Source organism: Python bivittatus, unplaced genomic scaffold, assembly GCF_059951505.1.
Source record: "Python bivittatus isolate LINGU-HERP-01145 unplaced genomic scaffold, Pbiv_v1 ctg000200_np1212, whole genome shotgun sequence".
Taxonomy (NCBI): Eukaryota; Metazoa; Chordata; class Lepidosauria; order Squamata; family Pythonidae; genus Python; species Python bivittatus.
This window is the reverse complement of record NW_028277040.1, coordinates 15,990,074-16,016,504: the sequence shown is the minus strand read 5'-3', so window position 1 is coordinate 16,016,504 and position 26,431 is coordinate 15,990,074. Positions and strand designations below refer to the sequence as shown.

At 39.6% G+C, this 26,431-nt stretch overlaps 1 long non-coding RNA gene across 1 annotated transcript; it reads right to left on the bottom strand.

Moving 5' to 3' along the window:
• LOC148216545 (uncharacterized) lies at window positions 1-25,475 on the bottom strand. The gene is made up of 3 exons (XR_015795201.1): window positions 25,399-25,475; window positions 23,827-23,868; window positions 1-1,786 (listed from the first exon to the last, which is right to left on the bottom strand). It is a non-coding gene; the product is annotated as an uncharacterized LOC148216545 (long non-coding RNA).
• Window positions 25,476-26,431: the final 956 nt, after the last annotated feature.

The window sequence follows — 26,431 nt, the reverse complement described above, 5'->3', positions numbered from 1 at the left end:
TTCTTATAAATATATTGTCCATTTTTCTCCAAAGCTACTCAGTCACATTAAGTATTCTTTTGTGTCCCATTCTTCATTTCCTTCGTTCTTTTTCTATCCAGGCACTTATATTTCATTTCATTGCTTACTTTGCCAACTTACTGTGCCATTTTAACTTATTAATAGAGGGGTCTAACCAGGGCATGGAAGAGAAAATCTGTGCCTTGAGAAGAAAAGGACATCTTCCTAAGACAGCTTCCATCCACTTAAGCATTTTCCATGTTCATGAATAAAGCAATGGTCATGGTGGCTGGGGAATTCTGGGAGTTAAAGGGTGCTCACCTTGGGGAAAGCTGTCCAATAAGAAAGCTTGAAAAAAGAGTGGCCTCCATCCTATGTCTATTTACTTATTTTTCTTTTCCATATGGCACTGTCGTTGATTTTTAATTATTTGTTTATTCAATTTAGAGGCTGCCTGACTCCTAGTGACTCTGGGTGGCTTACAGTTAAAAAGAGTAAGAAAAATGCCAGAAACAGAAGAAATCATGAGCAACCCAAAGGCAACCAAAGGAAAAAATGTTCCAACAGGGGTTCAACTATCACCCTTCCCTAAAGCCTGGGAGATTTCAGTGGGAATTTATAATTCTGGGGAAGAATTATAAATTATCCTATGCCTTCTTTGGCTAAAAAGGGCAGCTATATTTGAAGTTTGATCAGATGGAAAGATATTTAAATATTCAGTTTATGTTTTGGAGTATTTCAACAGTCTTCCTTCCAGCAAAGATGAGGTCAAGGATTCCCCTCATTACAGCAAAACTTATTTTTGCTCCTTCTGAAAAAAGCTTCTGTTTATTGTAAAGGATTATATTTAGCTTGGAAAAAAAATACTGTTTTTAGAAGATACCATATTTTACTTTATGGTATCTTCTGGGGGGGAAAAAAAATCAGTGCAATATAGTTGATACTTTCAAACTACTCCAGATTTTCTGTGGTGCTTTATCTGAAAAAGAAGAAATAACAATTGCACAGTAAATATATACTCCATATGTATACTGCCTTCATATGTAGCTATTACGGGAATTATTACTTGTATTGACTATTTCACAGTTGAATTCAATTTCCAGTTGATTTGTGCCGTAAAATAGAATGAGGTCACAGGGCCTTTTGTTCTTCCAAATAATTTAAGTTATTGTTCAGTTATAGTGGCAGATTCATTCAAAATCTGAGCTCAGCATCTACAATTTCAGCCTGTGTTCTTCTGGCCCCATTAGACTGCCCTATTGATTGGCCTGTCATTGATTTAAGGTTGCTTTGCCTGGACCCAGGATTATCCTGAACCCATTCTCTCCCCCAAAGCCCCTTTTCAGCTATCTGTACCTTTTACTAGCCCTGTTTAGGCTAAATTCCAACACAAATACGGAAACACATTCATCACATTAACACAGATTAATTAATGGGTGGGACATTAACAAATTCCTTGCACAGGAGCTGTAAAATGAGCCAGTTTAATGTAAGTAGAAATTAAGAGCTTGTTCTTCTGTTCTGTGCTTCAGCAAATGGCTTTCTTTTGAATAGATCCCACCCAAATCCTCATTTGTTTCAGGTTGAAAAAAAAGTGAGATTTTTCAAACATGCTTGCAGAAGAAAAGCAGAGGTGTTTGAGCACTTAGCTTTTCAAAGTCTGTGTTTTCAATACCAACGCTTTCCTTTTTACAGGCTCTTCATCATAAATATGTGGATAAATGGTGGCTTTTCCATGCTGAAGACGCTTCAGTGAATGAAAATGTGTCATTTTCTCCTCCCCTCTCTAAAAAAGACAAAGGAAAAAGGTTCAGTTTTGTTTGGCTTTTAAAAATCAGTACGGTAAGAGTAGTGCCCTGGATGCCAAGATGGTGGGCGTGACCACACAATCAAAGCCCCTCTTTTTAACATGCATCAATGTAAAAAAAGTGATGAGGCATTAATCTTCATTTCCCCACCTCCACCCTAAATTCAAAGTTAATTTCTGTGAATTTTCCCCCTTTCACTCTTATTCCAGTTCAACTTTGCTCTTTCCTTTCAGGAATAGGGTGTAGTCAGTGTGAAACAGTGGTTGACTTGGCATTACACAAGTCATGTAATCATTCTAAGAAGTGCTGGAAATCAAAGAAAACTGCCCCCCCCTGCAATAACTCAGTACTGCTATTAACAAACCATTTTTTAAAAAGTGTTATTATTTTAACCACAAGAGCTCCTTCAGCTAGCTTGTATACACAACCAAAGTAGTTCAACTCCTGTCTGATTGGACAAATATTGGGGGGAACTTTTTTTTTTTAAAAAAAGATTCCTATTGGAAAAGTACCCAACTTGACAAATGCTAAAGTGGGGGGTTAAATAAAGAAAATTTCTTAGGATCTACCCATCTTAAGTACATCTTGGTTTAAGTACATCTTGTCCTATTTCTGAGCATGAAGAAACCAGCTGAATTTCTTCCAAGCTTTGTTTGCACGATATCTAAGAAGTACATCCTGTCCTATCAAATGAACTAACATTTGTTTTCCCCAGGATAATTTTCCTACCCATTCACATTTCCATTTCTGCCTGTTTTAGCATTCCTCCAAGAACTTTTTTTTGGGGGGGGGGTATCAAAATTATTTTTCAAAGAATTGCTTCATATTATTTTATTGGTAGATACATGAAGCACAGGTCACAGACCATTATGCATTAATATGAGATTTAATTTGAGTAACAATAGGCATAGGGGAATGAATTAAATGAGAATGTCATTGGTTCAGAAATGCAAACAAGAAGAAAAGCACCTGGCTTCATCTGGAAAAAAAAACCCCAGAAATGCATCATTCAGTCTATTGTGAGCAGTTCTATACAAAAGAGTGGTTATTTTGTTTGAAATTCAGAATGACAGCTCGGAGAGGAGTATTCCCAACAGCAATTCTGCCTGCATATGCTTCCCCCCCCCTTTTTTTTTTTAGGGAAGAAATCTTTGTTCAGAAAATTCTATGCCACTGAAGAGCAAGGCCAAGCCAGAGAGACAGAGAGATGAAACAACTTCTTTATACATCCCATCATACAGAAATATCCTGGCCCTAATCCAGAGATATTGGAATATATCATACTATTTATTTCAGGGATGTACAGCCTTTTGGGGTTCAAGGCTGCATGAGAATCTTATGGAACATTTTATGCAATGTTATGAGTCACGGCCTCAGAGAATTTCTGAAGCCATTTAGGCCATCGCATCCAAACTCCGGATCGACGTGGAAATTCATATGAAAGTATCCATGACGCTGCTCATTCACATTCACTGAAGGGGAACCCTCACCCCTTGACTATTTTTTTTTCCTTGATACATTGCATTCTGTTTCTTTCAGCCCATTTCGGTAACCTAGCAAGATATTTTTGAATTTTATTTCTCTCTTCTAGGGTTTCAGCTATACTACCGAACTTTGTGTCTTCTGCAAATTTGATAAATGCTCTCTCTACCTCTTCATCCAATTCATTAATAAAAATGCTGAAGAATAGAAGTTCATTTTGGCACCTTCCTTGCACGCTCTGCCTTCTTCAGAAGCCAGCTAAGCCTCCTTTGCGTATATTTTTGAACCAGACATGGCATGCAATCTCATCCACGCAAAACCAGCATGACACGGGGTAATTTGTCAAACCTTTTGCTGAAGTTAAGATATATTATGTCTACAGCTTTCCCATCTGTGAAGATAATTTTTGGAACCAGTCAAAAAATGAGACAGGGTTAATCTGGGAAAAATTGCTCGAGATGCATCCATGTTGACTTCTGGTAATTACTGCATTGTTTTCAAGTTGTTTTCAACACAATCTTTTCCTGGTGTGCTTTAAAATTTCCTCAAAGATCTCTGCCAGACTGGAACTTCTTGTTCACCCTTTTGAGACACTTACTTTGATCCAGTCATGTGGCATTTTACCAGTTCTCCAAGATTTCTTAATGATAATACATAATAATCCATTTGGCTGGACCATCTCCTACTTCCTTCAGTACCCTATGATGCAATTCATCTGTTCCTGGTGAGTTAAACTCATTCAGAGTTTAAAGAGGTATTTCCTGAACCATGTTTCTACCAATCTCAGGCTTCTATTCTGCCTCTTCATATGGCTTTTCCAGTTTCCTGGAGGAACACATGCATTTAGTTGGTAAGGACTGAACCAAAGTAATAGTTGAATAGCTCTGCCTTTTCTTTGTTATGTGTTAGCATTTTGCCATCTTCATTGAACAGCTAGTATACTGATTCTCTGCTTCTGAACTTGCACTTACCAGGCACAGTTCCACAGTTCTGAGTGACCTGTTTGTCCTCTATCTCGATAATCAGGTCCAGGTTTCCATTTCCCACATGTACCCTTTTTGTGTTCAGAGCTCCACTAAGTGTTTTAGGTAGACATGCTGGTTTCTTCTGCTCTCCTCCTCCTCCATTGGGATTGTTTGCAATTGTGCCTTTAGTATTAAATTAGTAGAAGTAGTAGTAGTAGTAGTAGTAGTAGTAGTAGTAGTATTGTGTGTGTGTGTGATATTTAATAATGAATATAATTATTAATAATTACTTAATACCAATTTTTGAGCTCCTTTTTTCTTTAGCTTCTTCTGCCATGGGATCCTACTTATCATTGCTCTGACTTTATAAAAATCTGTACTTTTTTTAGCTCCAGGATACATGTTTAACTACACTCAGTTTTAGTTACTCTTAAAATAAGAATTCCAGTGCTTCAGAGTCTCTTTTCCCCAAGATGCCTGCTACTTTTACTTCCTCAGTTCTAGAAAGGTGTGCAGTACAGAAAATGCAAGAACATAAGCTTGGAGTATGTGTCATGCTGTCACTATGCATGTATTGTCATTTTGAGATAATTAAGTTCACTGTGGATGCGTGTAGCTCCCAACAACTGAGGTATTTGGTGAAGAGGCAGAAAGAGAAGTGCTGAGTGTCATGGTTATGTCAAAGCCCAAAACCTATGGGAGCTAAGCAAAATGGAATATTTACTACTTTGGAGCCAGGTCCTTCTGCCTCAACTAGGGCTAACAAATCTGAGTAAAATCTGGACTGCAGCAAAGAAATATGGAAAACTCCCACTCTTTGTTTTCATCTAGTGGTCAGCCAGATTTTTGTAGCCCATATGTGTTTATCCCAAGGAGAGATGGGAAATGAAAGGGAGTTGAAGCTTGGGTTGATGACTATAGGGTGATAATTTGGATGCCCATGAATAAAAATAATTTAATATTGTGCATTAAAAGTTTACTATTATTAAATATTTACTATGATTAAAGTTTACTATTAAACATTTTATTAAAAGTTTACTGTTCACCCCAGCACAACTGGTTCCTGATTTCATTGCTCATTTCCAGAGAAGATTTTGGAGAGATATGGAAGACCAAAAGAGGAAGAAAAGATGGGGAACATGAGCTTTCTTAAGTAAAGCTTGCATCTGACGCATCAGAAACTTGTACTCAAAGCTATGATCATATTCCATTCTGAATGCCATATCACCAAAAACCACAGCACCAACAAGCAAAAGAGGTGATTCAAGATCAGAAGAGAGATAGGATGAAAAGATTCTTCCATTCCAAATTGGAGTTAAAAATGTGAGAGGCACACTAGGATGCTAAGACAGGTACATGAATGTGTGTGTGCAAATGCATCAACTTATGCCTTTTACAGTGCACTCTAGTCTCAGGTCATGATCAGTGAATGAATATATTCTGATATTTTTCCTGTGCTGTGATCCATGGAAGGTAAGAAGCTTAATTTGAAAATAATTCAATATAGCACGGTGTATTTCACAGTTTAATGACAAGCATGAAATTGCTTTACCTTTTGTGGTTTTGGTGCTCTGTTCTGATAGACATAAACATATAGACCATCTGCTTCAAGAGGTAGCCCTTGGGATACTGGTCAGAGTACTTGTTCTCAAAAACAACTAAGACTTAGGCAAAAAATGCAAGTCAAATTACATTCAGGAGCTTGTTCAAAAGTAAGAAGTGATAATTTAGAAAGAAATAGTTTTGGTGGACATTTCAGAACTTGTAATCAACGTATTGCTGTATTAACATTCATATGCTGTCTAGTGAATAGGATTCTTCTCCTATGGGCCCTTTCTTCCATACGTCCAAGATTTCTCCAGCTACATACATAACACATTGATGTATTCATTTTGATTACACTTAGTCCTTGACTTACGACCATTCATTCAGCAACCGCTCAAAGTTACGGTGGCACTGAATGAAGGGACGTACGACCTCTGCCCAAAGTTACAGCTGTTGCAGCACCCATGTGGTCATGTGATCAGAATTCAGGTGCTTGGCAGCCTGCCCACACTTATGACCACAGGGGTGCTTCAACTCCCCCCCACCTATCTCCTCCCTGTCACGAGACTTGGAGAACAAAGTCTCCCATGGCCATCATCTGCCTCACAAAGGGTCAGGCTGGGCATGCCTTGTCAGCAGTGGGAGCAAGAAGATGGTGAAGGCCAGGATGGCAGGGGCCTTGGAGTGTAGGGTGGTGAGGGCAACTGTAGCTGGGGCTGGGCTGGGGTGGCTATGACTTTGTGCTGCCCTCCTGGGCCAGTATGGGGCTGGGCTTCATGCTGCATTCCAGGTCTGGGGCTTCAAAAAGCAGCGAAGCCCAGCCCCAGCTTGGCCCAGGAGCATGGCACAAAGGGGTTTTTTGGCACACTGCAGCTCTAGGGCTGCAAAAAGCAGCCCCTGAGCCACGGTGCAGCATGAAGCCCAACCCCAGCAGGGTGGCAGGTATCTCAGAGGGCAGGGTGGTGAGGGTGACTGCAGCTGGGACTGGGCTGGGGCAGCTGCATGTTACCAGGGCATGGCAAGCCCCAGAGCTGCATGGTTCTGGGGCTGCTTGCCATCCCACAAGGCAAGGTGCAGAGCAACAAAAGGGCAGAGATGTGGGGGAGACAGGTGGTGGGAGGATTTGGAGGCAGTCCCTTACCTTACTGAGGCTCGGGGCTGTGACAGACCAACCTGGAATGGCTTGGATTGAGGTGGTACTCACTTAATGACCCACGATTCTCAGTTAACAATGGCAACCGGGACTGCCAGGATTGCCATCACTAAGCAATGTGGTCACATGACATCCTGCTTTATGACTACTTTGCTTAGTGATGAAAATTCCGGTCGTAATTGTGGTTGTAAGTTTAGGACTACCTGTATATAAATAAAGCATGTCGGTATGTGATTCAGCAAAAGGAAAGGATCTGTCAATAACTTGGTTCTTTTCCCTTCTCCGGCAAATGGCATGAAATATTACTACATTCATTATGCCTCCTAATAGTTTTTAGTCAGGTTGTATTTTTTTTTCAACTTAAATATTTGACATTGGGAGGTTTTGCTTTCCAAAACAAGAGACTCAACATTAAAACCTGGAATAACTAAGAAAGCATAATTAAAATGTTTCCTTCTTCATGTTTTTCCCAATGCTATAGCTCTACTAAAAGGGGACCTCTGTGATTATCTACTTTGGTTGGTTGGTTGGTTAGCTATTTTCTTCCTAATTATCAAGATTCATTGAACTGACTAATATATTCCATACATTTCTGCCTTTCTGTAAATACTAGATCATCCAACTGAAGAGGTTAACAGAAACAAAATGTATCATAGTATCCAAATGGAATACATACTAGACAGAAACTTAGATTGCTGTTCTTCATGGAACAATATATTGTCAATGAAGGTGGCTTGTACAACCACTATGCTCACTGTGAAGCAGAATTGGGTCTCAGTAAGGTTTATTCCAAAAATATGCACAATTTTGCTGCATCATTCATTGTAGCTTTCATTTACACTGTATTTCTCATGGGTTACAACTGGTGCTTCATCACTCAGGCAAATCAACACTGCTACATCTAAGAATACAAAAGGCCCCAACTGGTTTTCAGAAAGAGTTTCCCTGGTACTCTGAAGCAGTAGGATCAAACAAACCATGATAAAACACCAACGTAGCTGTGTTTTTAGCTGTTCTTGTCAGATTTCTGAAGCTTTGATGTTTTCCAAGCCTGATAATATCCCCACCTGAACTCCTCTGAGGCAAGCTACTTCCTGGCCCAAGATAAAGCAGCATGCTATCTAAGTCACATGGGACTACAATGAGCTGTTGTCTTTTTTTTTTAAATACCTTTGTGGTTTTCCTTATGATATGTCTATATAGTGAGACAATACTGCAGTGTTTCTAAGTGGCTGGACCTCTTCTGTGACATCCGTGAGATTATCTTGAAAGGCCTTGTTAAAAACTTCAGTGGTCTCTGGGCTTTCTGAAAGAGCCACATCAGGACTTTAATTTAGCTTTGGCCCAGTAGCACTGATCAAAGTGATGTTATTCCATAAGATCATCAAGGTTAGTCCGTTTGGGTTGTCAATAACTACAGATGAAATACCCACCCCAACCCACCCCCCATGCATCAATATGAAAAGCCCAATTTGTACTGTCAGGTTCTGCTGCCCTTAATATTAAGGTGGAATATTCAATAAAGAAAACACACTTTCTGACAGAGGGAAGGCAGAAATATTAACTGTAAATCTGCAACAGTTCCATGCTAAGGCAAGAAAGGAGTAAGTAAAGTAAACCTTGTTTGAGTCCAGTCTGACTCTGCTGACTTCATGGACACGTCCAGACAATTTTCTTGGCAACAATATAAAGAGGTGGTTTCCCATTCCTTCTGTTTGTTGTTTTTCCCTGATTCTCAATCTACCTGCAGCTTTAGTATTCCCTGGTGTACCTCCTACCCAGGTACTAACCTGGCCTAACCTTGCTTAGCTTTCAAGCCCAGAGAAGGTCAGTCAGGTACTGCTATCTGCTGGCCCCAAATATTTTTGCTTTGGAATTGAACATTATATAGAGAGAAGTAACTAAAGATAGAGATACAGATGTGTGAGTGTTTTAACAAGTCATAAGTCCAGAGTGCAGGTTATAAAATCAGATGCAAGTCAGTGGGAAGATTAAATGAGGTCAGCAGCTTCATTTGGCAGTGGCCTTCAAAGTCCATGATTATGTGCAGTTTTGCAAGATGGCAGAGATGATCTTCATCTCAACCTAATCTGTAATTATGCTCACAATTGCCAAGGGAAGGGTGAGAAACTAAGCAATTAAAAGTATTAGGGGAAGTAGAGCTGCACTAAAAGTTACCAATTAAATGTGCAGGCTGAAACAGAATTTTGTGAAGAAAATGTTTCATAAAATCCAATTGCTTACTTTTTTCACACAATGCCAATCACCTGCTTACAAGATTTCTTTCTTAAAGCTACAACTTCAATTCATTAAAAAAAACCAAAACAAAACAGGAGGTCCTTTCTGAGACAATCAGGGATCCTGTAGGTACAGAGTAACATTACATTGTCCAGAAGCTGTCAGCTTTTATAATGTGATGGTCCAGTCAGCCATGTTAGACTGAACAATGGCAAACATGAAGGATCAGCAATAACTAGTTCTTTTGTCCCAGGGCCTAGTGAAGTCATTCCCAGGGTTTTTTATTTCTGAGAGTCTCTGCACTCATAACATAGGCATCCCACTTGAAATCAGAGGGATCCCTACCCTTTTAGTCTTCCAGAGGGCTGTGAAGACCTGGCTCTTCCCCCAAGCATTGGGCTAGGATGGGGATTGAGCTGCAGGGATGTTTGGTCTGGCACCTGAAGAGAAGGGTACCTTTGTTTTTAACCATGTTTTATGGATTGTTGTGAGCAACCTAGAGCCAGTATATGAGATAGGTGGCCATGTAAATCCTGCAAATAAATACATAACATAAAATAAATCATCCTCCCATAATGCTTTAAGCAGCTTCAAAGCAGACCTCCTTTGAGTGGGTATAAGTGATAGTGGGTATTATATGAAGACCAAGGGGGTAGTAGCTGTTGTCTCACTAATCTGCCTGCCAGTTGTACTATTAGCCTCCCAAAACATCCTGAAGGGAACAGAGAGGCTACAGCCATCATAATGGCAATTTATGGGGTGCATCTTTCACCACGGAAAGCTGTTTTAGGGGAATGAAAAGTATCTTTACTTTCTGTAGCTCATTCTGCAAAGTTAGCCAAGCAAAATATTTTTGAAGGACATCCTTTTGCATGATATTCTTGATGAAATGTATTCAAAACCTCTCAACCATCTATTCCACAGCAGATCCACCATCTTGAAGCTAACCGTTCAACCATCTTGAAGCTAAGTGGCCAGAGATTATGGCTTTACAAGACTGCATGGATAATAACTCGCAAGGCTGAGGGAGTTAGCGCAGTTCATGAAACCCAGTTAATAGTTGCTCGATGCTAGGGGTGTATGAGCAATTCTACTAGCTCTTTAGGCATTCTTTTTGGCTTTCTTCAAAGTTACTCTTAAATTACCCTTAAAGCACATTCTCAGTTGGTTCTAAATTTGGCTTCAGGTCAACTTCAGGCCTAGGGATGTGTGCAAATGGGCGCCTGCAGGAGAAATTTTGCTGGCCATGTCTGAAAATCAACTTTTGAAAATGTCTTCAGAAATTCTGCCTAAAATGGAGCTCACTTTCCCCAAAGTTTGTTTTAGATGAATTTTCAATGGTAACTTAACTCCAAACCAAAGGAGACAAATGTCCTCTCCAAGCGGTGCCATTTGTGAGCTAACCATCAAACTCATTTTGCTTGGCACATAAGCAGAACTGGCACACCACCCTGTGAGCAGGCATGGTGCCATTGCAACAGATGGGGACAAGTGCAAGCATCCAGGAGACCATGTCTAAGCATCATGTACGTTTGTCAGAGGGCAAGATTCCAAACCAGAAAAGCTGGAACAACAGTGTACGCTGAGCTGCTGTATCTAATTTAAAAGTCTGTGTGATTTCTTTAAAAATGCATGGGTGCCTGAAGAGAATGGGAGGGATGGTCTGTTTCTACTGGTAGAAATGAACTTAAAATCAAATGTGCAGTTGAAGTTCATGCATTATCAATACAATGTGACTATGGGCTAATGACTGGCAATACTATATGATACATCCTCCTCTTTGGGGTTAGGAAAAACAAATGTTCAGCGCCACTTTCACATGACAGTCTGTGCCTGTTCGAAAGGAGCTATAGACCTCTAGTTTCCCATGACACATGCTGGAGAGGTGAACTGATTTATTTCTGGCTCATCTGCTGAGTAGTTGAAATTCTTAGTTTATCTGATGTTTTAAGGACATTGTGGCTCTATTTTCCCACTGGAGGGAACTCTTGGTTTAATCCTCCTCCTGGTTGCTGAAGTTCAGGCCCTGTAAGACCATGTTTTTGAAAGCATGGTTTGCAGCTCCTTAGGGAGTTGAGGCAATGGATGGAGGTTGACCAGAGAGTGTCTGATTTCCTTGCAAGTCTTTTTCAGAGAAGGCTTGCCAGTTTGAAGAGTGAGTGGGAAGAATGCAAAGCAACATGCCGGTTCCAGAGCCCTGCATGAAGTGGGAGTGTTCTGTTCCTTTGGTTTTTATTTTCACAGCCCGCACCTGCCTTTCAAAGGAAGACGAATGAATCATGCCTGGAGGGCGGGAGGCTTCCACCCCAAACTCTGACCTTCTGACCCGACACTTTGCAGAGGGAATTACAGTGAATGGGAAAGGAAAGGGGACAATAGGCTGCAGCAAGAAGGACAACTATTTATTTTTATTTCTGCATTACATTTCTATCCCGCCATAATCAATTCAGCTCTCAGCGGCCAAAACGGTAAGAGCAGGCATGGAATTTATAAGCATCAAGCATGAGACTGGGAGGAAAGAAGATGGGCTGTAACTCTTATCTCAGTGGGGCTGTCCTGGGAACTTGGCAACACGGTGCAAGGAGCAGCATTTTTAGATTTTTCCTCACTTTCCTCCCTTCAGAATGAAGCACAGGAGCCAGGAATTATGCAAAAGCAAGCAAGCTCATCCTTCCCATTAAAAATATGGTCTTAATGTCTTTTTTCCTTATTTCCAATGAAGCAGTATTCTTTTATAAGGTTGTAACGTTCTGTCATAGTTGTATTAGACATACATACAGTACATGCATACATATATATGCCATTTTAATTGCTAAAAGTAAGCCGCATAATAAATTGTATTGAGATATCGCTTCTGGGCCTTTTGGCTAAAATCGAGTGTAGCACTGGAATGGGGGAGTCACACAAATTGATTTTATCATTTTAGGGGATCATGGTATCAAAATGTGAGAACTCCAGCTCCAGAAGAAATACTACCTTGATGGCTTTGCAGCTTCTGCTCCATAGTCCAGGCCAAAAAAGCAGGAGTGAGCATGGTAGGTTTTGGGGTCAGTTTTCCTCTCTTCAGCAGGAGACAAACTGGCACAAAAAGTGCCAAGCTACTGCTTGCTTGCTTGCTTGCTTGCTTGCTTGCTTGCTTGCTTGCCTGCCTGCCTGCCTGCCTGCCTGCCTTCCTTCCTTCCTTCCTTCCTTCCTTCCTTCCTTCCTTCCTTCCTTCCTTCCTTCCTTCCTTCCTTCCTTCCTTCCTTCCTTCCTTCCTTCCTTCCTTCCTTTTTGTCTTGGTTGGGAGTGAGGGGATTCATATCAATTATTCATATTTGTTTTTTGTTCTCAGCGTTTCAAGTTGGCAGAAGTTCAGACAAGCACACCCGCTGCTTTGGAGAGTTGGGCATGGAAACAGTGGCAGTGTGGGGAGATGCCCACAGAAAGCCATAAGGATGTAACCCTGTTGCCAAGGAATTGCTTTCTGCTTGTGCCAAACATGCGTACACTCAACGACTCTTTTGAAAAGCAGATGTATACTGAAGGGAGACAGTGAGTAAGAGAGGATGAGTGCAATGGATAATTAAAACAAGATTACTGACTTATGGCCCTCCGGTAGGAAACAGTAATGTTCACCTTTTCCAGAAAGAACACAAGGGCTAATGCATTCTCTATATGAAGTCATTGATTATTGGGCGTTGTGTACCTGTCTTACAATTACTGAAAAGTGCCTCTCTCTCACTCTCTTTCTTTGTTACTAAATGGCAATGATAATATGTTGCTGAGTTTCTTTTTAAGGCTGTATCTTGGAGGATATAAGTAGATGTTGTCCAAATGCTTTTAAAATGTCACTTTCTATTTACAACAGTACACTGTGAGACTCCCATGGACAGGGTGTCTTTGTATGTTTATTTGATGGACTTATCGCCTTTGCTCACAAAACTTTCAGGCTGCATTCTCTCTAACGGTGCTCCCAAGTGGTTGAGAACTGATTATTTGGGGAGCAAACAACCAAGCTATGAAACAGAAGTTGGCTGCAGGCCTATGTGAGGTGGCCACCGTTCTCCTTAGCTTGGTGCTTCACATCATGAGGGCAACAAAATTCAACAAGGCACAATGATGACACAGCTTGCCTGATTGGGGTGGTTCTCATCACTTCAGTGGTCTCCTCTGTCAGGTCCAGTAGTTGGAAAAGGCTTTACACAGGCTGGTATAAAAACCTTTTTCAGTGCTTCCAGTAGCTCTGGGAAGGGCCAGAATTGTATGCTTTTGTTGAGTGTGACCAGCTTTATGAGCAGAATATATAGGTATAAATAAAAATAAAACAACACAGCAGTTCACAGAAGGATGTTCTCTCTCCCCTCTCAATATTTTAAAACCTTGGGAAGAATCTTCCTGGACAGAACAAGGCCTCCTTCCATGTGCAGATGTTGTTGAAAACCTTTAATTTGGCTTTTGTGAATCTAGCAAATGGTGGCTGAGACCATGTGAGAAATTGAACAGTGGAGGTCAGAGAGGAATATATAGAAACCAGTGGGAGGAAATGGCTTTGTTTTCATAGTAGGTAAATATCCTAGAATGGGAAGCTGGAATTTGAAATCCGTGCTGGGAAGTATTTGAAAAACAGCCTCTTATCTCCCTTTTTCTATATAAAGGGATGCTTCTGGAGATATAAAAGAAAAAGGAACCTGAACCAGATTACAGTACAAGACCACCATTGCCCCTATGGTTTATTTTACTTTACTATTAATTAATTAATTTACCATTCCAATAAATCAGCTAGGCCTACTGCTGTTCAATTTAATGTTTTCCTAGGTAGGTCTCTAAAATAATTGCAGTATATCAGAAACAAGAAGAACAGCATGAACCAAAGGAATAATGTGGAAAAGGAAGACCCTAGCCACAGTTTCTTGGCTTGGGAATCATTCCCACTGCATTCAATAGCTCAGGATATGTGCTTGTTGGTTGCAAGCATGAATTGTTGATTAATTGATTGATTGATTGATTGATTGACTGACTGATTGATTGACACCCTCAAGTCAGTGACCACATAGACTTTCTCCAAGATGATCTGTCCTTTTAGGTCTCTCAATAGTGCATTCACTGCTATTGTGATTGTGTCTATTTACCTTACTGCTGGTTGCCCTCTTTGGTTTCCTTCCACTTTTCGCAGCATCATAGTCTTTTCAAGGGAGCTGGGTCTTCACATAATGTGTCCAAAATATGAGAATTTGAGCCTAGTCCTTTCCATCTGGAGTGCGAACTCTGGATTGGTTTGTTTTATGATGCATTTGTTTGTCAAAAGCATCCGTACTCTTTCTATCCTGTTTCTTCAAAGGTCAACTTTCACATACATAGGGCATCACAGGGAAAACATTGCCTGTACGATTGTCATTTTTGTAGGCTGGTTGCTGTACCTGTTGTCATTTGTTTGGTCTTTATACTGAATCATAATCTCATTTCTTCACTGTGTTCCTTGGCTTTCACTGCTAGAGACTGCAGTCCTTCGCATTTTCAGCTATCAGGGTAGCGTTGCCAGCAAAGCACTGGTTATTGATGTTTCTTCCTCTGATTTTAAAACCACATTTATCTTCTTTTAATCTAATTCTTCCAATTATCTCAATATGTATTCTGCATATAGTTTGAATAAATAAGGAGAGAGTTTACAGCCTTGTCTTGCTACCACACCAACCTTTCACCATGTTCTGTCTGGATTGTGAACTGCCTTGCTATTGAAAAGCTTCTGATAATATTGTGCCCTCTTGTAATGATTGCACTTATCATGGTCTGATTATTGCGATGGTATCCTAATGGAGGAAGCAGCTTAAACATCTGCTTCAGAGTCAGATTATAGCCCCAAATCATGCATACTTTAACTTGAAGAAGGAGGTGGACTTTGTGCGTCCACTCCAAAGCTGTTAAACAGAAATAACTGTCCTACTTTTTCATTGCATTACTTTAGAGATAAACTGAGTGTGGAGTACTTGGATTCTCCAGTAAAGAAGCCAGATAAGGTGTCTACAGTGCATAACTCAATTGTTAGGACTACAGTGGTGGCAGAGAATAAGGCTTGTAATAATGGGAGGAAAAAAAAGACAGAAGTATGGAATATGTTAGCTCTTCTTTGGAATTGCAGTGACATAGTTTAAGAACAGTACCTGTTCACTCTAAACAGTATTACAATAAAGCACTTCCCTGATATGCCCTCCTCGGCTAATTCATCTCAGAGGGGTTTACTACTTTCTCTAGCAAATGAATAAAAGAGAAACTCTAATTTTAGCTCTGAGCAGGAGATGTGTTCAGAAGTTGTGCACATTCATTATGCATGTTAACATATGCTGGAAGCACTAAAAGGCTGCAGTGATGAATTGGCTGGTTAATTCAAATCCATATGCGCAATTCACCCCTACCAGCCACAACTTTCCCTTGACTGTTGTTGTCTTCTCACAATGCAGTCCTATATACATTGATTCAAAAATATGTCCCACTGAGTCCAATGAAATTAATTCCCAGGTATGTGGGTAGAGGTTTGTGAACATAAGGAATCAAGTCAAAATATTGTATTGATCTAAGAAGCTATAGTAGGCAGTCTCCCTTCTATTACACAGTTCTTAATGATATATAGCCTAATTTCCAGATATAATAATGGCTGAGTTCACACATTTTTCTAAGCTATAGTATGGGTTGTTTGGTTCTGGCTCAGAATGATTGTGAATCTGGCCATTGTGGTTTGTAATGGCTTAATTATACTGTATGAATATGAAAAGTGTCGCACCATCCCTGTTGGCTCCCTGACCATGGTTGCCCATCCTCTACTTCCCTGTCATCCTCTCCTTCCATCCAGTATGGCTCTTCCTACCTCATGTCTCCATTATCCAGCCTTTGTTCATATTATTTCTACTGTCTACTTCGATTCACTTGCTGTAGATGTCTTGTCTCTTGGCCAAGCTCCCAACAATTCTGTTTCCTACCAACATCAGATATAGTCATAGACAGGTCTAAGCATTCTTATTTCAGATTGTTTCCCCATAATCAGATATTAGGAAATTATTTACCATTACTGCACTGAATTTATTTGGTATTACAAATGAATCCATGTTTTCATTTGGAGAGGGTTATTTCAGGAGTGATTTCACCCAAAAGAATTTTCAGTGTGGTCCAGAAGAGGAAAAGGTCAATAGCATAATGAGTTCCTATAAAATAAATACTAGCCATTTATTCTCCTTCAGCCAGTAGGTGGTAGATTTGAAGATGATAAAGCATTTGTGTAATCTGCAGCAGCAGGCTGTTAAATAATATTAGAAAGGCAGCTTTACCTGTTGCAGTTTGATAGTGCATTACTGTGCTTGTTCTATTTCTCTAACAAAGGAGAATGAGGGTGGTATGTGGACTTATATCAACATTGTGGGACCATGGCTTCTAGCTCTGATGCACACCTAAAGTTATCAGAGCATCATATTTGTAATACCTTCATAAATTGGAGGTTGCATTGGACTACTACGGCATTTCTAGAGATAGTATCCCAACCCCAGCCTCTTTCAACAGTGACATTTACTTTACTATGGTATTACCACTGTTGACCTTTCTGTCTTGTAGTAGAATAGCTCGGGGTGATTAAGGGAAGGGAAGCAAGAGGGGAGGGAACCCTACTGATAAATGATATCCCTGAGCCACAGAAACTTAAATAGCTAGCCACCTCTTACTGAGAATATTAAACATGTCATTTGGGTATTTTGATAAAAAGGGAGTGTTAATTATCCATGACATCAGAAAGAGGTAAATAAAATACATATATACGTATGTATATATATATGTGTGTGTGTGTGTGTGTGTGTGTGTGTATATATATATATATATATATATATATATATTCTATGTAGTAATATGAAGCAATGCTTCACTAGCACATGAATCCTGATGCCCTTTCAAACCAGCCCTTAAATAGATCTCAATCCTTTGCAATGATTTTTTCCTAAATAGGAACAAGAAAATATTCCTCTGTTTTAAAAACATAGGAAGCAGCCTTATGCCAAACCAGAAAATTTGACACCCTTGTTTGTTCCCATTGACACTGATTATCAATGGCTGTCTAGGGTTTTCAGAAGACATGCCACCTTCCACATATCATGCAGCTGCTGTTCCCCAAATTCTCCAGTATTTAAGTATATTGAAACATAATGTAATAAAAGATATTCATACAGAATATAGTGTTTTAATTATATTGAACTAATAATTAATATTTGAGAACCAGTTTGATGTAGTGGGTAAGGCACCAGGCTAGAAACTGGGGGACTGTGAGGCACAAAACCAGCTGGGTGACCTTGGGCCAGTCACTCTCTCAGCCCTAGAAGGAAGAAGGCAAGGGCAAACCACTTCCAAAAACTCTTGCCAAGAATTGGCACAAGGTGGATGAAAGCTATGCCAGAGGCTCAACTGTAATGGACAGGTCTCATCAGGAGCCAGATGAAGAGTGTCTCTCTCATAAACAATACGGTGAGACCTAATTTACAGAAACCGATACTGGATCAGTCATTGCTGAGTTCAACAAGGCCCACGCTAGGTGTTCTAGTTCCTGGACATCTGGTGACAAGTGGGCTACAGGACTCAGGACTGTTGGCTGACCAACCAGGGCCAGCAGCTGCAGAACTACTGGAAGAAAAGTTGTCTACCCATTGCAAATATATCAAGACTGAAAACAAAGAAATAATGATCTGCTATTACAAATCAAGTCCAACGAGAAGAGGATTTCTGAAAAGAATGCACCAGTTCTAGAAAGAACAACATCCAGAATCAGAAATAACAGAATAAAGGCTAGCAGATATGCATTGATTTACAACATGAAATAAAGTATTCACAGAAGTAGGATTGGAAGAACTGAAAAGGTCTACCCAGGGCAAAGAAATTGAAACCTTGCCAGAAGTAGCTCAGAGAGTAGAGCCTTCCCTCCTCGGAAAGAACAAAGCCCTCTAACAAACAAACAAAAAAAAGAGGAATTGAAAGAAAGAATAACTGAGCATCTAGAACAGCAAAAAAACAACAGAATAAGGTTGCCAGCATTGAAGCTTGTTACAAAGAAAAAGCTAGCACAAGTATTAAACAATGCCAAAACTGTAATATCAAGTATAAGCACCAGCTCACAACAAAGAGGAAAAAAAACTGATGTACACCACAGCTGCAGTTATAACTGAATACTTTGGGTGCAAAATCAACAAACAAGAAAAAAAGCCAAACAATGCACCACTAAAATGGAAGATCAGGTTGGAAAATAAGATCAGCATGCTAAGATGAGATGCAAGCAGACTAGAACAGATGAAAGAAAAGAAGCTGAAAAACAAAAAGACCAAAGAATACCTGATCAAGAAATATCACCTAGAAACAAGAAGATCAAGGAAGCACTGGAAATAATAAAGCAGCAAACACTTATAGCCAAGATCAGCAGATACGAAGCTCGAATTGCATGCTACAGGCATAATCTCCAATGTCAGTCGAATCAGAAACGTTTCTACCAATCCATCAATGGAGAGACTGCAATGAACCAGTCAACACCTGACAAAGAAGAAACAGCACAGTTCTGGGTGCAGGTAAGGGAAAACCCAAAGAAATACAACAAGAATGCAGCCTGGATAAAGGAGGTAGATAAGAATAAAAAAAGAAGCTGAAATGAAAGTACTTGTAATAACAGCAGAAATGGTGGAGAAAAGGATAAGGAAGATCAAGAATTGCTCAGCACCAGGTGAAAATGAGCTGCATGGTTTTTGTTTGAAACATCTGACTGGTCTGCACCCACTCATTGCCAAGCAGTTTAACAACATACTTCAAGGAGGTGAAATTGAAAATTGGTTAACATCTGGCAAAACCTAATGAAAGATCCAGCAAAAGGGGCAGCACCAGGCAACTACAGGCCAATTACCTGCTTGCCAACAACTTTCAGATTGCTAACTGGTGTGGTACCTGATGCAGTCCAACAGCATCTAGTTGAAAATGAGCTTCTTCCATCTGAGCAGAAAGGAAACTGCCCAAACAGAGGGACAAAAGATCAGCTCCTAATTCACGAGATGATTTTGGAAAACTGCAAGAAAAGGAAGACCAACTTGAATGTAGCTTGGATTGATTACAAGAAGGCATTTGACTCCCTGCCACATGACTGGATAATCAAGTGCCTAGAAATAACAGGAGTCAATAGAAACATCAGAAGCTTTGTGCAAAGATCAATGGCACAATGGAAGACACAGTTGCTGGTCAACAGTGATAGACTGGGATAGATTAACATCAAGACAGGAATCTTTCAGGTAGACTCATTATCACCATTACTGTTTGTCACTGCATTGATTCCTCTGTTAACAATCAAGTCAGCCCATGGCATTCAAACATCAAAAACATCTGCCAGGTTATCCCACCTTCTTTACGTGGATGATCTGAAACTGTATGGAAAAACACCATCTGAAATGGAATTGCTGCTCAACACTGTCTGAATATACCACCAAGAAATTGCAATGGAGTTTGGACTGGACAAATGTGCCACCCTGACCATCAACAAGGGAAAAATTGTGAAAACTAAAGGAATCAAAATGCCCTATGGAAATAACTTCAAGAGTCTGGATGAAGAAGATCACTACATATATCTGGGCATCCTTCAAGCTGACATCAAGCACACTGAAGTCAAGAAGAAAGTTAATAGTGAATACATCATGAGAGTGAAGAAGATCTTAAAGTCCAAACTCAGTGGAGGAAATACCATCAAGGCGATTAACACCTGGACAATTCCAGGCATTAGATACACAACTGGAATAGTGGACTCAGGAAGAACTAGAAGCCCTGGATAGGAAGGCCAGAAAAATAATGACAATGAATCATGCCCTTTATCCAGACTCTACTTACCAAGGAGTGTACATGGGCATGGAATGTTGCAAGTATGCCAGACAAATGAAGAAGAAAAAGGGCATTAGAAGAATATCTGAAGGACAGTGAAGAAGATGCACTGAAGCTAGTATACCATGAAGGCTCACTAAATACCAAAGAGACCAAACTGGCCTATAAGAAAGATCAAATGAAGAATAGAAAAGAGACATGGCAAGGAAAAGTATTACGTGGCCAGTACACAAAAAAACTAGCAGGCAAAGCAGATAACAAGAAGACCTGGCAATGGCTAAGAGCAGGAAAGTTGAAGAAAGAGACAGAGGGGATAATTCTGGCTGCACAAGACAAAGTCTTAAGAACAAATGCATACAAAGCCAGAATTGAGAAGACAGCAACAGACAGCAAATACTGTATCTGCAAAGAAGGTGAAGAAACAGTGGACCACCTAGTTGGCTGCTGCAAGAAGATCACACAGACTAACTACAAACAATGGCATGACAAGGTACAGTAGCAACAATGGTGAACTGGAATATCTCCAAGAAATACCATTTGCCTGCAAGCAAGAACTGGTGGGACCACAAAACAGACAAAGGAATAGAAAATGAAGAAGCTAAAGTGCTCTGGGACTTTAGAATTCAAACAGACAAGCACCTGCCACACAACACCCCAGACTTAACAATTGTTGATAAGAAAGACAAAAAGTCTGGACAGTGGACATTGCAATATTTGGAGACAAGACAGCAGAACAGAAGAGAAAGAACTGGAGAAAATCACAAAATACAAAGACCTGCAAATAGAAGTAGAACGACTATGGCAAAAGAAAACAAAGACAGTACCAATAGTAATAGGCCTCTTGGGTGCAATCCCAAAACATCTGGAGCACCTCCTGAAGATCATCGGCATTGACAAAATCACCATCAGTCAGTTGCAAAAGGCAGCTTTACTTGGAACAGCAGTGATACCTTTAACACCATCAAACAACAACATCTGCCTATCCCAGGTCCTTGGGAAGGACTCGATAGGTGGATAAAAATGCCAGATCCAGTCTAAACATCTGGCTGACAGTGCGACCAACAATAATAAACTATCTTTGTTTCTATCCCACCCATACACTGATTCATACATTGCCATTTGTTATTTAAACTACTAATTTTCATCTTTTTGAGGATCTGATCAACTTCATCCAACCATGGCTTTCTCAGTCTTCACTCCCTCTCAACTCATTCACCCCTTCCTTCATATATTTGCTTTGTGATTCAGTCCTCCTTTAGTCTTTCTAGATGAGCAAACCACCTTCAAGTGCTTCACTTGTTTTGGTAATTCACTGATTGTGGCCATTCACCTAGAATGTGTGTCAGTACACTGTATGGACTGCATAGGCTGTATGGATTGTATCTCCTAGTTGGTGAGCGTCAGTATTTTGACTTGCAAGGTAGTGTCTAGTTGAGAGATCTTAGCTGTCACAGACTAATGTGAGCATACTTTGGTGAAAGTGTGCTTTGGCTGTACTTGTGGCATACTGGCCAAAGTATACCAAAATAAACCAAGTGCTGTCTGTACTGTTAAGGGGATACTGCATGTAGCCCAGGTACAAATAAGATTGGTAACCTAGTCTATTCTACAACTTTTTTATCTTACTAAAAGTCCTCAAGCATCTTAAAGATAAAACCACAGAAATTAATTGAGAGAAATAAAATCAAGCAGGCCCATAACCTTCAGATCCCTTGGAGATGTTTTTCACGATATGGGGTACTGGAAGCCTATGCTGAGTATGTCAAGCAAAAAACACTAAGATCCTGAACGACTGTTAAAATACTGTTCTTCTCTAGAGGAGGAAAATTGATCTCAGCAGATTTAAAACTCTTTGTGGCAAAATTGCTGGCCCAAATTGTCTATGGGAGTAAGTGGGCATCTACATACATAGAGAGGAAACTGAGACAGTGCAGATGAGGATTTTAAGGGCTATTCTTTCTGTCCCTAATTGTGTACCCAGCACAGCACTTAGGCCAGAGACTGAGATGGCTAAAAGAGAAATTAAGGCTTTGAAACAGAAAATTAGTTATTGGGCTGTTTTCTTTTTGTTTTAGTTCCATTAGTTTTGGCAGATGAACATAGAAAATGGAAAGCCAAAATGGTAGTAGCTGCTAATGTATGGGATTTGGGCAGAATTCTTTACCTCTATAGAATATGACCAGGCTAACCAGATTCTCCTGCCAAGAGTCAAAGATATGGAACGCTAAAATGAAGTGAATAGGATATCACAGAACAACAAGGCTTGCAATTAAAAATTCTGCCTGGGAACCAACAAATGATTTAACCATACTCACCTTTCCAAAGCTGGAAACAGCTCTTTAATGCTAGAATATTTTCCATTTGCATTTTTAAAAGCTAAACTCTTTAAAATTGGACAAAATAATCTGGCCATGTGAATTCAGGAAACTGAAACTATGCATCAGATTTTATTATATTGCCCCTTCCATAAGGACTTGTGTTTAAAATACATTAGCCCTATATTGTAGTACTGGATTCCCCAGGTGGATCAAATGAATTTTATATCATTTTGCTCCTTTTGGATATGAAGTATCGCATCACTCTCAAGGTAGTGAATTTCTGTGTAGCTGCTGTGAAAATGCAACAATAGATTATTCAACATGATTCCCTTGGATGGGATAAGCTCTTGTTACACTTTAACAGTACTTGACAAATTTGTGTCTGATCATTGATTGTAAATAAAGATGTATGTAATGAACCTAAAATGTGTAGGTTTCATTTTGTGAGCAAGACAGGGTTCAGAAAATGAATAATAAATGTTACATTTCTGATCCAATCTTATACAACAACTTGACACATATTCTCAGAATTTAATGGGAGAAAGCTATGAAATACATCACATGTTCTGCAAACAGCTTTCTGCTCGTGCAGTGAATTTTCCCCTTCCTCTCTTTCTTCTTTTCTTTTTTACCATCATGCCTTTATTTTCTCTCTGGAGAAACCCTAATGTTTCAGACCAGATTTGGGGGCATATGGGGGGTACAGCAGAGGAAGGGAATCTGTTTCTCTAGTGGGTGCCATTGTCTCCGGAGACAAATATCATTCAATACAATCCTATACTTTAGTATGGCACCTGAAGTGGGAAACTTTTTATTAATATTATTTGTTCTCACAGTATGGTCATTACTTGTTATTTTAAAAAAGTATATTTTCTTTTGATTTGCTCACAAAAAGTATTTTTAAAAAGTGAATGATAAAAATAGGTAAAAAGTAAATAATTTACCATTGCACTGTAAAGTAATTCTACATGGGATGTATGAATTACTGATGTAATCACAGCACGTTGTTTTTATTCACATTCTGATTGAGGAAAAGTCTCCCAACTGTGGCAGGTTAAAAAAAAAAAAAGAATATATTTATAAATATTGTACATTCACATCAAAATAGATACTGAGAAACTCTCCTCATCATTATTCTCTGCTTTCCTTAATACTCTCAACTCAACAATATTTCTGTTCCATCATTTTTAGCTCTCTTTATGTATTCTTTAATAACCGTGATAGATGCTGTAATGATTGTTTTGATGTCACTTCAAATAATACTTTCTGTGCAAATCATAGATCGCTGAGTTTCCAGGAGGCCAAATTATGTGTACATATTTTTTCAAATATCTAAATCATTATTGGAGATGTCATTGATTAAGCAAACATAATGAAAAAGAATGAAAGAAATGCACATAATTCATACTTGCAAACCCTACTTCTATTTTTAATAGAATTATATTCCCAGGACAAATTTTGCATACCTCATAAGTTCAAGCCAATGCCAGGTTGAAAGATGAGGAAAACTGAAAGAGAAAAGACAGCCTTCTCTGTTGTTACATACATATCAGGTCTATGAAAGCGGGCATACTTTGCAAACATACACAGTCCTGGGATATCATGATTGACTCCTCTGGCTTCTTTGAGTGTGTCCTTAAGCACTTGGACTAGAGGCTCCACTGCACCCTGCCACGCTCCTGTTACCAACCGCTTTTCCCCAGACAATGCCTTTCTGGAGTTGAATGATCTAAAAGTAGGTAAAGTGGTATGTCCTCCCCCAATTTCCTTCCATTTTGTAGCTTTACTGAATGGGAGAGGCATCTGCTAGGGTTGCAATCTTTAAAAATGAGAGTGTTGATTCAATAAGAATTCAAATCCTTATAATGAATATCAAGTCTAAGGAACTAAATGTGAATTGTCAGATTTTGTTTTTGTTATTTTTTTTCCCCTAGGCATATATGTTCTTCTCTTTTTGGTTGTTTTTCTCTTCTCTTTTAACTATGTACAGTAAACTGACCAGAGTCATTTTGGAGTTGGGCAGTATTCTAAATCTACATACATACATACATACATACATACATACATACATACAAGGAGGGAGGGAGGGAGGGAGGGAGGGAGGGAGGAAGGAAGGAAGGAAGGAAGGAAGGAAGGAAGGAAGGAAGGAAGGAAGGAAGGAAGGAAGGAAGGAAGGAAGGATGGATCTCAGTGGCTACTACTTATCCAAAAAGAAAAAGAGGGAGTGAGAGAGAAAGGGAGAGAAAATACTGAGGCAGGACAAGTAGAACAATAGAACATCTCAAATATTTTTTCAGAAAACAAAATCAAAATTCTAATCTGATTCTAGTTCCACTATTTCTTAATTTTCATGCATTTCCCAGCTATCCTCTGGATTGGGGCACTGCTTATCTGACTTTGGGGCACCCTGGGAGCAGATGCCTTGCTATTCCCATGAAGGAATGCAAAAGACCAGACCAAATGAATCAGCCCCTTCCTCTTTTTTTAAAAAAACGACTGGGTCCCAAGCTGGACCATGTATAAGTGAACTCACCAGAATGATCATCATGTATTCCCCCATATAACAAAAAAAGCTCCGGTCTACTGACAAACTAAACCAGAGAACAACCAGCAGGACTGGATATCTTATCCTTTGACGGTCAGAATAAGGGGGGATGTATTCCCTCTAATTGCGGAGGTTTCTTTATGGGGTTGCCAGCAGTTGGCAACTGACTACTTCCAAACCCTCCAAATGAGGAGGATTGCTGCCTCAAAAACATTAACCCTGCCAAAGTTTCAGCTGGGTATCACCAAGGGTTTCACTGAAATATATTCTTTGAAATATTTTACATTAATCTCTTTTAAGAGAGAAATAGTAAGGATGAGAAAAGGACAGCAGAGCCACATCCAAATTGTCCAGATAACAGCTTAAAGGGTGCCAAATGCCAAAAGTGTACTATCCTCCTGAAGCATGAAAACCTTCAACAGTTGTTTCCAAATATTCTATTCAGTTTTCTGGAATACCAGACTCGGCATGACATTGAAAAATGACCACTGACCTGACTTTATGGGGTAGCGAGCTTTGATCCCTCGGCAAAGCTGGCCAGCAAGCTTGGCCTGTCCTGGGAAGGGTCACCTGATCAGTGGCAAGACTCAGTTAGATCAGGTGATGACTTGCTGGCAATATTCAGTGCTAGTTAACAGAAGCCAGAGAGGCAGATGGTACAGTGAGGTGCAATGCCAGAGAGATAGGCAGTCCACAGAAGAAGAAACTGGGGCAGAACAAGTCACTCACATCCTTGTTTCTTCTTAAAAATAGCAAACACTAAGACTAATGCCTGTGAGTGTTAATCTGACACATATTCACTTTACTGAGAGACTTAAGCCTGTCCCAACCCATGCTCCCTCTAATTTCGGACATGCTGTGTATGGAAGAAAATGGCTTTTTTCGGCTTTTCCCAAACCAAGTACAAAGGTGTGCACCATGATACAAGTATATGAGTAAACTGCAAATACAAATATGACAGCAATTATACATTTATTTCTGCTTAATTTTAAATGTATATACATATGTATGTATTAAACGTATATGGCTGCCTACCTTAAATATCATAATCTTAGGGAATTTACAACAAAACCAATAAAAAGAACAATAAAACAATCACGTCACCCATACACGAAGCAGCACAATTCCCTCCCATTGTGCTCCAACTGATAATCTCAATGAATAGTTGGAAGCATTTAAAATTGTTTATTGCGGTGGGGGGAGGAATTTGATATTGTAATGAACAAAAAATGTAAAAAAGGAAAGGAAAAAGAAGAAAAAGCATTATACAAAAAGCATTCGGATAACCCCATCTCTTTCATTTTTTTCCCATTGTTTCCTTCATCTCTGGATGTATTCTGAACTTTAGTTAAACTTCAATTATTATTAATTTAAAAACTGACATTTTTATAAAGGTGACAATGATCATGGACCTTGAATGGCCTGAAACTCAACAGATACTAATTAAACCTTTTCTGGAGGGAAGAGGGAAATGGATGAAGCCTTTTTTGGAGGGAGGGGCTCCTTTGGGTGCAGGAGGCTCTGGG